At 41.0% G+C, this 16,487-nt stretch overlaps 1 long non-coding RNA gene across 1 annotated transcript in view; it reads left to right on the plus strand.

The window, feature by feature from the left end:
- Nucleotides 1-8,702, plus strand: part of LOC117460074 (uncharacterized) — a 21,084-nt gene extending 12,382 nt beyond the window's left edge. The window contains exons 2-3 of the long non-coding RNA XR_004553591.2: nt 6,892-7,015; nt 7,486-8,702. This is a non-coding gene — a long non-coding RNA (uncharacterized lncRNA). The remainder of the gene's footprint in view (nt 1-6,891; nt 7,016-7,485) is intronic.
- Nucleotides 8,703-16,487: the final 7,785 nt, after the last annotated feature.

Below are 16,487 nucleotides of genomic sequence, written 5' to 3' on the forward strand. Positions count from 1 at the left end.
GAAGTTTAGGAATGAGGTGCGTCAATATGGGCGATCATACGGTCATGTAGCCAGTGGGACTGGGACTACAAATCATCCCGGGACTCTCGACCGGCCCACTTCGGTACCGCTAGTAAATTGTCAACGGGGGGAGTGGGAGATGTAAAATACAAATATAATGTATAATGTCTGTGTCTTTGACATTAGCGCTGCTAGCCACCTGTGCCCTGTACTACGAAGCCAGTTCAACAGACCCTGGATATGTTTGAGTAACAAACAAACTAACAACAAACTAACAAACGAGATCTCGCTAAGCGGTCCTAAGACGCTGGTTATCAACTCGGTAAATCAAGCCAGGGTTTCTCTCTCCAGCTGAGAGCGCGTTCACGTCTAAGACACGAGTGGATCTGACTTTAATTACATTTGTCTCGAGTGTTTCGTCAACATAATGTGTTAAATAATACTTCTGCATCCAGTCTGTGACACTGTGAGTGTTGCACGGCCAGATGAGGCTGGAGAAGCTGACTCAGATCAGGAAATATATGATATATTATGATATTATATGATCGATGATCTGATTGATGATGTAATATGAATGATAAGTGCGACACGTCGGCGTCTTCTCTGCATACGGCAGTTTAAACTGTATTTCCTTTATCCTGTAATATGACTTGAGAGATTTAAACTCCGCACACTGAGTGGATCTCTTTGCTATAGACGCCGGAGGCGGGCAGCGTCAGGTAAAATAAGTTATTTAGCCTTCTCAAACCTGAGCCTCACGCGCCGCCTATGGGGGATGTGCTAGTGACTTATCCGACCGGCCCACTTCGGTACCGGCCCATCGGGATTCGTCCCGATGGCCAGTCCGCCACTGCACCCAGCCCACGTAAACTGTCAACGGGGGGAGCCTCGCTGCGGGGAAACGGTGGACCTAGTGTCCCGATCGGAGTGGGAATAATAATAATAATAATCCCTGATTTTATCCATTAATTTCCCCAACATTGTGGTAAAAAAAACACGTTTAATCCATGTTGGTGTACTACAACTACAAAAAGCATCGGTTTGTTTTCTCATCAGGAAATGCAGACCGGCTCAAACAAACGATTTTTAATCATCATCCTCACGATCATTTAATGTATCATATGTTCGCCGAATTGACGTGAAAGCACTAATAAATGTAGTTTCATCCACTTGAGTTTACAACCACAAAAATAATCGATTTGTTTTTATATCACATCCGACGGGAGGAAATTCAGCAGCTCTCACTCCCGATTTGTAATCCTAATGTAATCATCATCTTCACCACGATCATTTATGTTTATGTCGCCGAATTGACATGAAAGCACTGACACATATGAATATACTGTAGTCAACTTCATTAAAACGTTATTAACGTGCCTAATCTCAGTAATTCACCATTTCTACGCATGACAACACACTTTGTCCGTGTTTGTCTCTCGAAGCGTTCCCGCATTGACGTCACTTCCGGCTTCCCCCAAAACTTCAAAATGAGTCAAGGAATTTCCCCGCGATGTTCGAAATTATTGATATTTAACGAAACGGTATCGCTTTTTCTTTTTTAAACTGACGGTTCGAGATTATTAGTAGCCCAATATTTCATTGCACAACAGTTGTTGGGATGGTGTCACAGGCTCTTTAAGTTAACAATGACTACAACAGCGCTTCGAGAAAGAAAATGGTACATTTGAGCAGGGCCGCCCCTCCCTACAGCCCAATCACGCAGGCTGCATGGGGCCCCGCCTTGCGCAGGGGGCCCCGCTCAGAGGGCCTCAGCTGCTGTGCGCAGTTCTCCGCTCAGTTCTCCGCGCACCCCCCGCGAGAGTGAGAGGTGACAAGGGGAGCACGTCTGTAACCCGACACCATTGCAATGAATCGACATCTGACCAATCACGGCTTTGATACGGCCACTAGTGCAGGTGAAGAGATGTCGGTGAAAAGACAGTTTCAGTCCGGCGCAAAAAACAAAACATGAAGAAACTAGAGCATCACTCGAAGGTGGGTTATTATTGTATGAGTCAAATGTACAACTTGCGAATGTTGTATAAGTCAAATTGCCAATTGCCATATTAAAACATCTGCTGCAATTCACGACATGAAGAAGGCAGTCTCTGCATAGCATACAGGCTAATGGAGATGCAGTTATTTCCAGCATTCTTTATTTACCATTCATTCAAGTATGTGATGCCTTTTATCTACTAACGTACAGGAGGAAGAGAGATACACTGTCTGTCTAGTTGGCTTACATAACAGTTAAAGTTTACAGCCTAAAAAACATGGAGCATTTTTTCCCCTTTTATTCATTTTTATGTCAATTTGCACATTTCATGGTGATGCTCAGCCTCTCCCCTTAACTCCTAATCATCATGTCAACCACAACACAGAGAAATACTGATAGAAATGTGTGTGTAGTTGTTGATACATTGCTGACAGAGGGAACTAGAATACAGATTTAAGAAATATCAGTTTTTGAGCATGTCATAAGCATGTTTTGTCTTGACTATATTACAACTATATTATAATAAAATAATATAGTATTTAAATTATTGAATTGATTATGATTATTATTATTAGTAGAAGTAGTTTATTTGCATTCATTATATTTAAATCTTTTTGAGGCTAGTATTTGGCAGGAAATGCAGACGTATTCACCTGTTAACGCATACTGAACGACATACATGCACATTTACCTTTTACCTCACTGTATACAAAAGTAACTGTGTTGATAATAATAATAATAAACAGGAATTATATTTCCAAAGCAGCCTACTTTGTTTCCAAAACATTTATTTTTCACTCCTGAATTCTGAGATTAACATTAAAAAAATAACTCAATATTTATATGAACATAAGAAGTTGTTAAGTTTCATCGTAGGGTCAATTCAATAGCTGACGCTGGCTCCGAACACCAGTAACTTTACATAGCTTTTCATGTTTAGTGCTATGATTTACAGTAACGCAAAGTATCATTGAAATATTTTCCCAATTCAGAGTGACATTCAGTTACCCAATAGGCGCTTTAACACCGCAGTACTTTTCCCACAAAGGTTCTTCAGAACTAAGTACAGATCACGTTCACACCGGAATAAGTCCCTGGGGGTGGATTAGGCAAATGAAGCCGCTGACGTCACTTCGTCTTCTTCTGCTTTGGGTTTACTGGCAGGCCGCAAACAACTTCAACGCGTATACTGCCACCCGGAGTCCCCGGAGTTGGGGACTGGCTTCAGTAGAAGCTGCTGGGAGTCCCAGCAGCTTCTACTGAAGCCTTCCGAGTAAATCGCCAGAACACCGACACCTCCTCATCTCCACCGCTCCCATGTTTACTTGTGTGTTGCCATAAGTTATTCTCTCTGCGTTTGTGCGCTGGGCTAATGCTAATGCTAATGCGAGGATAATAAAATGGCGGCTTGGGAGTTTTACAGGGCGTGGTTTGCAATCCGCCCAGCCAATCAGACATAGGAACCTTTTTCTCCCACGAAAGTCCCTGCTCTCTAGCAGGGACGGAAAAGGGGGTAGAAGGTTCTCATGGACTAATTTTAGTTCCGGAATTTTTTGGTGTGAACGCAACATTTAGGAACTAAATCGGAACTAAAGTGGGAAAAGTACTGCGGTGTGAACGCGCCTATTGAGTCCTAACATAGTACTACCTCGATGATGATGATGCACAGCAAGAGTCACGTTGTACCAACAGAACGACTGCAAAGAGGATCAGGAATGTGATTCAGAGATAGTTGTCTCCATTCAGGCCCTTCGGTTCCCAGAGGAGGGGAGCGGCTCCATCCTCTCAGGGGACAAGGAGAGAGGAATGGAAGGCAAAGGATAACCAGAAACAGCAGCAGAATGGGAACGAGGAGAATATATGAGGGAGATGCAGCGAGTTTGAAGAAGAGATGGGAGTTCAGACAACAATGGTCATTCCTGAATGGGTTTGGTCTGGATTTTCTCCCCCTTCATCAGTTAGAGCTGAAGGGATGTGGGTGTAACATACACTACAGGACCACAGACAGGGAAGGAAGGAAGCATTCTAATATTACAAACTCCCCCGCCCCCACATCCATCATACCATGAATGAAAACATGCTGTGCCTCTTGCCGTTTCTGTCCAAACAGCCTCAGCATTTCCTTCTGTGGTGCTGGGAAACCCAGGAAGTAGAGTTCGGCTTTCAAAAGCTCCACTACATTGAAAGAGGCAGATCATGCAGCAGTATATTGTTGCTGCTACAGTATTTGGAAGTAAAACAAGTGATAATCCAGTATTTCCTGTTAAATCTGTCTCAGTAGAAGAAGAACAAAGGAAGTATAGCGCCAATAGACACAACAGACTGCTTTCTAATTAAGATCTAGATAGTTGGAAAACTTTGTCCGACTGTTTTAAATGTCATTTTCCTTCAATGTTAAAATTGTTTACAGTTCTCATCCGGAGCATCTACCTCCTGATTGGCTCAGTAGCCTTTTCGGGTAAACTGGTCGATGGATGGAACGCAGGAAGGTTCAAGATTGTTAGGCGGGGGCCAACAGGAAGTCAGGTGACATGGTGTAAAGAGGGCAGCACAGGGAGGGGTTTGGGGTATAATGATGGGTCATATAGAGTGGTGCAGGAATGGGTCTTAAAACCAGGCATATCTGGTTCCCTTGAATTGGAGTCAATGGTTTTTTGAGGGGTTAGGGTTTTCAGGTCGACAAAAATACATGATCTCTGCAACTCTACAGCATCAGGGGTCTAAGGATAGAGGGTGTCGTTTTTCTCATACTGATATTCTGAACAATCTGTGCTGTTGTATTTGCTGTAAAGTGTCTCTACTGTAGGCTATTTTTATTATATGTACAGCACTTTGGATCGACCAAAAATCGTTTATAAATGTGCTATATAAATACAACTTGATTTGATTTGATCAGGACTTTCTCCCGGGAGACTGCTGTTCTGCCTGAAACTAAAACATGTTTTTTTTAACTTGAATAGGTTTACCCTGGCAACATACGTAACTTGAGTTCTATGACAAACTTACTTATTTAAGCCTCTTTTCCTAAAGGTATCAAATAACTTCATATCCACTATTCAAAATTGCTCTTTTGACCTCTGAGTTATAGGCAGTGTAAACATCCTACACTCTCGGTGTCTCCCCCTGGTGGCCGGGAGGGGGTATGTTTATTCTGCCTGGCTCAGGAACTCAACTTGCCGCTGTTGAACAATGTCAAAGAGTGGCAGAACATAAAAACGACGCCGTAAACGACATGGTGAAAGAGACCAACATGCCTTCAGATGTAAGGATTCAGTGAGGGTATCATTAGACCATGCTCTATTCAGTGGGAAAGATATAGAGAAAAGGACCATGAGAGTTGAGTCGAGGCAAACCCAACGATCCTCTGGAAATGAGGCAATAAACGTTGGTATTTCAAGAATTTGCTTCAAGTTAGACTTTCGATACATAAGCTGAACAACGTACCATGGAAGTGAGTTTGTTCTCCTTTCAAATGTCTGCAATGCAATTTTGGAACGTTAGCATAGCTAATGTAAGTTATGGAGCTTTAAAAAAGGGCATCAACAGTGTCCAATCCAACTTGATGCAAGTGTCCAGCAGTCTGTATAAATAAAGATTTATTTGAGTATCAACTGAAGGATTTGCAGTTGCTCTGACATCCTTCGTTGGATTGCTGGAGAATGCTTGTCATTCAGGACAGGAAATGGGGAGCGGCAGATCTGTGATTGGCCCATTTCCATGACCCAGCGACCTCGGTCACGGCTGTCCCACCGGAGCAGGGAGACACAAACGCATACTTCAGAGTATGTGACTTAATAGTCCAAGAACATTACAAATGAGGACTTTTCAGTGTTTAATATTTCTAAGAACCTCTTAATGACCACGCAAATGTGAATCCAAACATGTCTATGTACGTAACTTCATCAAAAACAGAAACTAACATCATTTATTTCAAGGAATTGAAGTCCTATAAGTACAGTTTCCTCTCAAGGAGACCCTCGAACAGTGCAGGGAAATCCAAAATCTAATCTCACTCATTCCTAAAGTTGCGTGGAATGTGTGTGTGTGTGTGTGTGTGTGTGTGTAGGCTTTCTCTGGCATGTTAAGTGGCGTTAGGAGGAAAGACGTACAGAGGAAGCAGAAGCAGTGGGTGTTGTCTGTGTGCGCTTGCAAGTCTGCTATTCTAGAACTAAAAATATACAATCTGTAATACATAGGAAGGGAGGATGTGGCTGTTTGAAGGGGAATGTTTGTCCAGTGCTCCAGCTTGAAATGGAAAGGATGTGATTTCTGTTTATGAACACTAGAGGTCATACCCACCATATAAAGATATACGTTTTAGAAGAGGTGGGGGCCTTTTACACCAGGGGCCCATTGTGTCTGAGTTACTTTCAGCAGTATTTTATTGAAATTATTTATTAAAAGTTGGTTTTTTTCGCATTCATGAATCAAGCTTGATGGCCTTTTACAATTTAAAATGTTTTATTGCCTGGAATATTTGAGTGTCGACACATTCTTTCCAAATCAACCCGTTTTAGGGTCTTGTGCCCCCATAAATAATTGTTTACATCCACTCAAATAACTTTTACATTACAATGTAGGTCACTGATACTCAGCCAACGCCTTCAGCTAAGACAACACATGAGTGGGGTTGACAGTTCTAGAAAATGTATACAAATAAACCTTAAGATAAGACTGAATATTTGACTGTTTTAACAAAAAACACTGTCGGTACTGAAAAGTAATATGATTTGCACATTGCAGATAAGAAGTATATTTTTATATTATTATGTATTTTAATTGTTTGTTTCTGTACTCTATGATTTATTGTGCTAATGTACCCTTTACACATACCGTATATAAGGTTTAGCAAATGGCCAGGTTTGATTTACTCTGTATTATTTTTTTCTTTGCAGTAAAAGGCACAGTTCCTCCACCTGCCACGAGGTGGAGCCAGAGCATCACTCACACCGTTTACACTTACAGTATTACACATCTGCACCGCAATGCAATACCAACCATTATGATGAATGTAACCATGTAAGTACACATTTGGAATATGACACATTTAACAATGACTTTACTGTTAACGTGCTGATTATATATGGTACATTTGTTCACATATAGATGTCAAATAAAAACCCATATGTTATAATGTAAGTTAAAATAATATATATATTTTTAACTTAAACTTAAATATTTTACCAAACAGAAACATTCAAAATTGTATGATGAAATCTTTAAATTATATATATAAAAAAAAAATGTTCTTCCTATAATAATATATAATATGTATGACGTTTATTTCCCCCTATTTTATTTTCAAGTGTAGTTAAATTAATTATGTGAGTTTTTGAGCGTGTCTGAATTGTTTATATATATATATATATATATTTTTTTTTCAGTACAGATTAAACCCTGTAAGATGTTATTATGATTGGCTGATGATTCAATAAAATGAATTATGATGACTAAACATAGTGTGACTACCTTGGTTTTTTCATGCACAGTTTCTGGAGTCTAGACAGCAGGTGTCTGTATCTGGCTGCTGTCATTGGTCAGAGGGAAACAGAGAGATGTTCCTGTTTAGGGTACAGCAGAAAGCAGAAGTTGATGGCCTGCCTCAGCTCCAGTTTCTACCACAAGACAGAACGCCCCGAAACCAAACCTGAGAAGAGTTTCAGCCGTCATCGAGACTGAAGCAGCGCCCACAGTCAGGAGGTTCACACATAACAGCATGTCAGTGTGAGAGATTACACAATAAACTATGGGGAGTACAGCCTCAGTGCTGCTGATGTCCAGGGTCTCCACTCAAACCTGACAGAAGGAAAAACAACAAATACATGTAAACCCTACATGCACATAATGGTCAAAGTGTCAGCAGTCATTCCCTCTAATGTCAAGTGGGTACTAACAAGGCATCCTTTATAGAGGGTTTATAGGTTGCATAAATAGCCTTATTAACATTAATAAATAATTTATAAGAAAGTTTTGCAATTTGTCGATCATTATATTCTATCTTTTAATTAAGTAGTTTACTTTTTTTTTAGTATTAGTAGTAGTAGTAGTTTTTAATGTTAAAAGATAGTTTATAGATGTTTCTTGATCGAAGCGGTGGTAAAATGTCCCAATCCAAAGTGTGTTCTCATTATTGGCTAGTTATTTCTGATCTATAATACATTAGGAAATGACATTACGTGAACAGCTGTTGTTTTCTTCATGTGGAAGGGTTGGGGTAAATTATTATATTATATTTGATGGCTAAAGGAAATAGAATATCGACAATGCCATCTGAGGAAACAATATCAAAAACCTTGAATAAACCATTGATCACACAGATACAGTATTACACTGAGGGGCAGAGACGTGTTTAAAAATAAATGTATTTTATTTATTTTTTTAAAACAAGTACTACTAGACAAAACTGTTTATTAATGAACGCAATATACCATAAGAAACATAGGTTTAAACAACGTCTTTATTACACATTTAGTTTATACTTAAAAGTCTGATAATATGAAAAGCTTATGTGTACATAATAAGATGGAAATGGGGGTGCAGGCTACGCTATGTGGGCCTACAGCGCAGCAGAGCTCCCTGCTGTTTAACAGACCCTCAGACTGATGGAACTAAATGAGTGTTGTTGATTAGCAGCCTCCAGCGGGGTCTCAGACTCCCATCCTCTCCTCTCAAGGATGGGGAGAGGATCATATTGTGTGATATCTCTTTAAAGGCTCGGCGGCGTGCTGCTGAACATGCTGGGAGGAAATGGAGGACGAGAGGACAGGAAGCACATGGAGACACCATCTGTTGTTGGGCAACAATGCAGCAGCAAAAAGAGAGTGCAGCACAGACAGTATGAACCGTGTGATGGAGGTACAACGTTCTAAAGGAGGCGGCTAAACAGCTGTACATATATAAGGATAGGCAGACAAATACCAATGAAATAGTTAAACTTCATATCAAAAACATGTCATAATAAACATGTTACATACTGTTGTACATTTCATTTTTAATTTTTATTTAATTTGACATTTTACTACTTATTATTATTTAAATATCTTTATTTAATTGTATATTTTCTTCTTCTTATCTTTATATAAAAAATGTATTCCATTTTTTATTGAATCTTTAATTTATTTTACTTTAAATAAAGCAACTATGTCCCTTTATATGGAAACATCTCGTAAAGGTCCCATGTCATGCTTTTCTGGTTATTACCCGTCCCCTTGTGTGTTATGTAGCTTTTTCTGCTCGTTAACGGTCTGCAGAGTGACAAACCCTCAAAGCCAGTGTGAGGTGGATTTCCCGCTGTGTTTCTCTGGATACTCCGCCAACACATCCTCACTCCCAGGTCGGCCTATGTTGACGTTATGTCAAGTCCCCTGTGTCGGCTTTTTCCAACGCAAGGGGGGGGGGGCCTTAGCGTCCATTTTCAACGCAAGGGGGGGGGGGCCCTTAGCGTCCATTTTCAGCTTTCCGGGATGTCCATATGCTTCTATGGACGCTCATGGAAGCACTGCATTCGTTTGTGTCGGCTGCCCTTAAAGGCAATGTGAGCGTCCATTCTCATTGGATAACGGAGAATTGTACACCCGGAAGTAAGTATTCCCCTTACTGTCGATTTATTTTACAGTGATATCTGCACTACTCATCGACTAAAAAACACCAGATTATCCTTGTTAATTACACAACATTGATTGGTTTAAATTGTGTGCAATGCTTTTGTATTTTTCCCCTTCGATTCGGAGAAACAAATATTTTTTCGGAGTAAAGGATGGCAGAAGACACTACACCACCCAGAATCCCCAGCTATCGTTTGGACTACACCATGTGCTCTGTTTGACAAACCCTGTGATAGTCCTCAAGCTCTGTGATTGGAGAGTGTGCTCCGAGGGTTACCGAGCCTCGAATATGGAGTCAGATTTGGGTCAATATTCTAGCGCGTAAAACAAGCTACTCACGAGCGGGAAATGTGCTTTTACACGCGCATAAAATGACCCTCGCGCGCAGATTAAACCCCCGCGAGCGGCTCTGCGCCCGCGAGCAGCTCTGCACTCGCTCGCGGGAGTGTCAGCCTTGCGGAGTCTGTCTACGCGTGCGTGAAAAATGTCTGGGATTTTGGAGCGGAGCCACTGGATTTTGATTGACAGCTGCAAGGAAACCAGGTGTTGCCTGGTTTGATAAATGCCTGCACTACCAAGAGCCGAGGAGTGACCTCAGTAAAATCAGTTGGACGATTGTTTATATAAAACAATATATTTTTGAGTGGGCTGTATCTGTCGAAAATTGCATATATATATATATAATTTTATTTTATATAAAATAATATATTTTTGAGTGAGCTGTATCTGTCGAAAATTGCTAGCTACTGTCTGCTGTACACTCTTAGAAGGGATGTGTCAAATATGACACAACATGTGTTGAATTTCAACACACCTACAGAGTGTGCTCAGGGACAACACGTGTTGTGTTTATTTATGTGTAAATCATTTTTACACACAAAATGTGTTACATGCCCCTAACACACAATGTGCACATTTTACACGTTGTGTGTCATAAATGTGTAACCAAGATGAACACACTCATTTGTTATTTCTGCTCATTTGTTATATTTCTTTAACCAGAATTAACATTTGATTGTGTTATATCTGCACATTGTGTGTCAATGACGATTACTGGAAGTACCAGGTGGTGGATATGGTTTTTATTAAAAAAATCGAATGCAAGAATACATTCATTGGACATTTATTTACAAGGATTTCATTAGCACAATATGTCATTAAGAAAATAATTGTTAACATTTAAAAACATTAATATTTTTCTAATTCATCAAATGTTGACAGAATAGATAATTCATAAAATCACACCTAAAAAAACCTTATACCTTGGTTAAAACAAACTTAATCTTCAGCAAACTATTGTTGTAAATGACTTTCAGCTGAGGGAATATAGTGATGAGATTCTTCACAAGGACCACCTTTTCAGTGTTGGATGGATAATTAAGGATTAAAATGAATGACAAGTGAGCTTTATTTTTAATTTTTCAAAAAGAATACAAAAAGTTCTAGCATACAAATATTACAAATGCGTGATATTAAAGCAATTATTATATAAAGAATGTCCTTTTGTATCAAGCAAATAAAAAAACAATTTTTACAACCAATATATCACTTAAATGCAATAATTATACACATATGGACAACTTTACTATTCAATCTCGTCCAACTGATTTTGCTGCCGTCACTCCTCGGCTCTTGGTAGTTCAGGCATTTATCAAACCTGGCAACTCCGGGTTTCCTTGCAGCTGTCAATCAAAGTCTAGTGGCTCCGCCCCAAAGTGCGAGAAACTTTTCACGCATGCGTAGATAGACTCCGCGAGGCTGACACTCCCGCGAGCAAGCAAGAGGGCTGTCTCTCTCGCGAGCGAGCGCAGAGCCACTCGCGGGCGCAGAGCCGCTCGCGGGCGCAGAGCCGCTCGCGGGGGTTTAATCTGCGCGCGATGGTCATTTTATGCGCGTGTAAAAGCACATTTTCCGCTCGCGAGTAGCTTGTTTTACGCGCTAGAATATTGACCCAAATCTGACTCCATACTCGAACAGCACTTGAAATGGGATGGAACCACGGCAGACTGTCCAAAACTGGATTTGAACGGGTCCACCGCGTCCCTCCTCCCCCACCCCGTCCCCAGAACTACACATGCTGGCTATTCTGTTTCGCAACATGTTCTCTATCTATGGCACGTCTCTACTGGGAGTTGTAGTTTTAAAAGACGTTTTCGTATTTCCCATAATAAGAAGTTGCCAGTATTAAACTGTGTACATCCCTGGAGGTTTAGGGGATAGGAAACACTCACATTTAAAACATATAATTAATAAATGGGTGAAAATTGCTTGTGCCCATAATGGGCAGCATTAATATATATACACACATGCCAGCTAAGGTCAGAAGAGCTTTATTTAACAGCTGGTCTTATGTTTGTGACCCCTGTTGTTAATTGATAACATTACATTACATTTGGGACGAGTGGCGCAGTGGTCTGTGCATCCGATCATCAGATCAAGGGGGGTGCTGGGGAACTCCAGTTCGAAACCCGCTCCTGCTGCCACTGCGTCAGGCCGTTGTGTCCTTGGGCAAGACACTTCACCCGGATTTGCTCCTGTGGGTATTGTCCACAGTACATGTATAATACCAATGTGTACTTGTAAAAGCGCCTCGATGACCTCGAGGCGTGAAGATGGATGGTGTGGCGCAGTGCGCTGTGCAATGATCATCAGATCAAGGGGTGAAACCCGCTGCTGCTGTGTCTGTAAAGCCGTTGTGTCCTTGGGCAAGACACTTCACCTGAACTTGCTCCTGTGGGTATTGTCCACAGTGGTGACCATTGCATGTATGATATGTGTAATGTGTATTTGTAAAGCGCTTTGAGCATCTGGAAAAGCACTATAATAAATGTAAGGAATTATTATTATTAATTGATAAGCCTGAAACATGCACTTGTCAAGGTTCAGAGGCACATTTTGAAAATATGGCAGTAGCCATCGATCAGCTTAAGATAAGATATATTTTATTGATCCCAAGTTGGAACATTTGCGTTACATCAGCATGTGTAACAGTTAAATATGCAGTGGTGTTTATTTGTAAATCATTTAGTATAATCACACAAATTCTGTGTTTTATATTCAACAATTCTGTGTTCTTTATTTATTGATTGTTCAATACCTGACAAGGCCGGAGATGAAATATCTACATACATCTTATAAGAGTATAATACATGATGTATAATATCAGTTAAAATAAGTGCTTCAACATAGTTAACATTGCTGGAGGTATGCACACATATTGATAGATGTCTTGTAATGCACTATTGAGGAACCTGCGACCCAAGTTTTTCATTCAGTGCAGAACTACACCACAGTTGTGTAGGCCTATATGATATATCAATAAACCTTAGAAAATCTTGAAATCTTGAAAGGGATGTGCAAAATAGTCATTATATACAGTCTTTAATTAACTATTAGTAGAGAATAACGAGTAATGAATATACTTTATAGGGATCCTATTAATATCTAATAATAAAAATAATGAAATTCAATAACATGCTTTAACCACTAGGTGTCCTTTTATTTCAGCTGTGCACCTTTATGGTGTAAATACAGCCTATCTACCAATTGGATCAAATATAAAAGTCAGCCGAATTAGTGTTGATACTGCAAGGAGACGTATTGTGTGAAAAGAAATGTAAGATGTTGTTTAATGGCTTATATATTTATGATCCACGTCACGTTTTCAGTTCCTCATGTTTGTCTAGAAGTCTTCTCATCAGGGCTCTATAAATACAGAACTACGGCAGATATGTAATATTTAATTTAGCCGAACCGTGTATTACAATGCCGGTATGTGATGACTTTCAAAGAGAAAAGCAAGCACACTCGGAATAAAGTATTATTTTATTTTTAAAAAATGTTTTCGGTCTGTTTCCGGTATTTGTTAATGACGATGTGCTCTGAGATGTGAGACTGGAATTGCACAGGGGAAATAACGTAGGCTATCTTTAGATGCGGATTTTGTTAAACTAATATGTTTGCGCTGTGGACCAACACTATACATTGACGGGGAAGGGGGTAGCAATAAAGATAACACCATTAAACAGTTACACAACATAACAGAAATAATATCGATAGCAGCGTCCCAAGCAACCACCTTGGTAACAATGAAAACGTTATGGACGCAATTTCCTGAAGTAATCTTCGTAATAACTAGCAAACTAAAGATCATGTACATCCACTGCACACATAATCTGAAATAATAACTCATATTTCTCGCATCAAATGACATCAAAACGCATTTTAATGGCCAAACTAACTTTAAAATAGGCATTTTTCACCGAGAATAAAACGAAGTTCGGCCATTTTTTTTTTTTTCTGCAGGGAGAAATTTGAAGATCACTTGACGTCAAACAGAGCACATGGTGTAGTCCAAACGATAGCTGGGGATTCTGGGTAGTGTAGTGTCTTCTGCCATCCTTTACTCCGAAAAAATATTTGTTTCTCCGAATCGAAGGGGAAAAATACAAAAGCATTGCACACAATTTAAACCAATCAATGTTGTGTAATTAACAAGGATAATCTGGTGTTTTTTAGTCGATGAGTAGTGCAGATATCACTGTAAAATCAATCGACAGTAAGGGGAATACTTACTTCCGGGTGTACAATTCTCCGTTATCCAATGAGAATGGACGCTCACATTGCCTAGAGGGCAGCCGACACAAACGAATGCCGTGCTTCCATGAGCGTCCATAGAAGCATATGGACATCCCGGAAAGCTGAAAATGGACGCTAAGGCCCCCCCCCCCTTGCGTTGGAAAAAGCCGACACAGGGGACTTGACATAACGTCAACATAGGCCGACCTGGGAGTGAGGATGTGTTGACTCCGCACACACACTCACTCATCCTAAGCTCCGCACCCACTCACCCACTCACCCACTCACCCAGCCTGAGCTCCGCGGAGCTGGCATGGCACGCAGACCCCACGCAGCAACCAGGACACGACACAAGTAATCCACCTCACACTGTCCGTTCCTCGAGCCCCACAGGGCGGAGCAGCGACCCCCCCCACGTTCCGCCAACACGGCACCCAGACCCCACGCAGCATTCTCATCTGTTTGTCCTTACTGGTGTCATTTTCTGGTTGCTAACAAAGCCATTGTAACACATAATCACTGATGTTCCGCTGTAACGAGTCATCAGAACAGAGTGGGCAAGCTGACCAATCACTGCTCACAGGGAGGGGGGGGGGGGGGGAGGAGCTCCAACAAGCCGTTTAGGACAGAGAGTGAATACACATACTATACACAGAGATGCTGTATGAGAAATCAATGTCATTTTGGAACATTGAACAATATAAATATATTCTAGTAGACCTCAACAATGGAATTATGATCAGTAGAAATGGCCATGACATGGGACCTTTATGCTTGTGTTAACCACAGACCTGATTTTATGCATCAAACCAGAAAAGCCTTTTAGAAAACAATCGGATTTGAGACGAGGTAACCTGAAGTGGCAGAATGCCGACTTATTTCCAGGTTTTAGGACTCATCCCTGCACATAAACTGGGCAGCGCCATCAGAATAATGTTGAATTTCCGTGTATTCTGCAAGGCTAAGACACTTCCTTCAGCAATACCTGCTGAACATCAGCATTTGATGCCATGGTGGACATGTTAGCATGCTAAAGTTAGCATCTTGCTCCAGGCTAAGCTGACCCTGAAGCTCCAGAGCACCTGCAGACCTTTTAGGGGTGTTTAAAGATGTATGACACACACACACACACACACACACACACACACACACACACACACACACACACACACACACACACACACACACACACACACACACACACACACACACACACACACCACACACACACACACACACTCACACTCACTCACTCACTCACTCACTCACTCACTCACACAGCCATTTGTTGCTACCTGCTTCCATAATTTAGTGTCAGTATGTTGAGTGTGGGGGAAACTTCTGTATGCAATGCGTATACACGAGGAGAGCTGGAGCTTTGATGGCAAACACTGACGGTTTATTTGGAGCTTCGGCCGGAGAATTGACAAGACAGGTGGTGTGTCACGAGTTGACACAGCGGTTGCCAAACCAATTCTGAAGAACCCTTCTGTAGCTCGAGGTTTTAACTTCAGAGTGTAATAATCAACATTATTTATCAGTGAGACTAAACAGATATGGACCCTGAATCTAACTAGAGCTCTCGTCCATAGAAAAGAATGTGCGCCAGGGAACCTACGTCCCTGAACAGTAAACTACCTCATGGCGGCTTGTGCTCTGTCATACTCTGGCAACAACAATGCGCCCAAGCTGCTCCTCCTTAAAAGAGACAGCAGCAATACCCGAGGCCGTAGACCTATGCCATGGGAAAGGAGACAGTGAGAGGAGAAAATGATGAACTGTGTTGAAGGTTGAACACCTAAGCAAATTATTCCCTAACATTGAGTATGAAGAACATAATGTTGGAAAGGCGGGCTCCAATGCATTCTGAAGATAGGAATATGCATACATCACTTGAGCTGCCATGTCTTTAAAATTGTAACATGTCAACCATTAGGATTCAATTTACATTTTTTAGCTCAAGAATAAGCATTTACTTACATTCCACCACCGTTGATGAGCAGCGTGGTTTTCTCTTACAGTCAGCTGCCAACACCAAGTATCCCTACATCACCCCATAACCCCCCCAACACACGCTCACTCACTTCTTCTGCTCGAACAAACACTGAAGGCCTCCTCATTCTGTCAGTCTGAATCAGGTGAGTGTGCACTTTGGATTGACATAATGCACAGTATCATGCATGCATTATGTGATGCGGGGACATTTGTGAACACCAAATTTGTGAACACCAATATTGTTTGGAAGACATGAATCTTTATCTGTGTCAGCATTTAAAAGTTGCAAAGAAACACATACTAGATAATAAACT

This window comes from Pseudochaenichthys georgianus, chromosome 15, assembly GCF_902827115.2.
Source record: "Pseudochaenichthys georgianus chromosome 15, fPseGeo1.2, whole genome shotgun sequence".
In the NCBI taxonomy this organism is placed as follows: Eukaryota; Metazoa; Chordata; class Actinopteri; order Perciformes; family Channichthyidae; genus Pseudochaenichthys; species Pseudochaenichthys georgianus.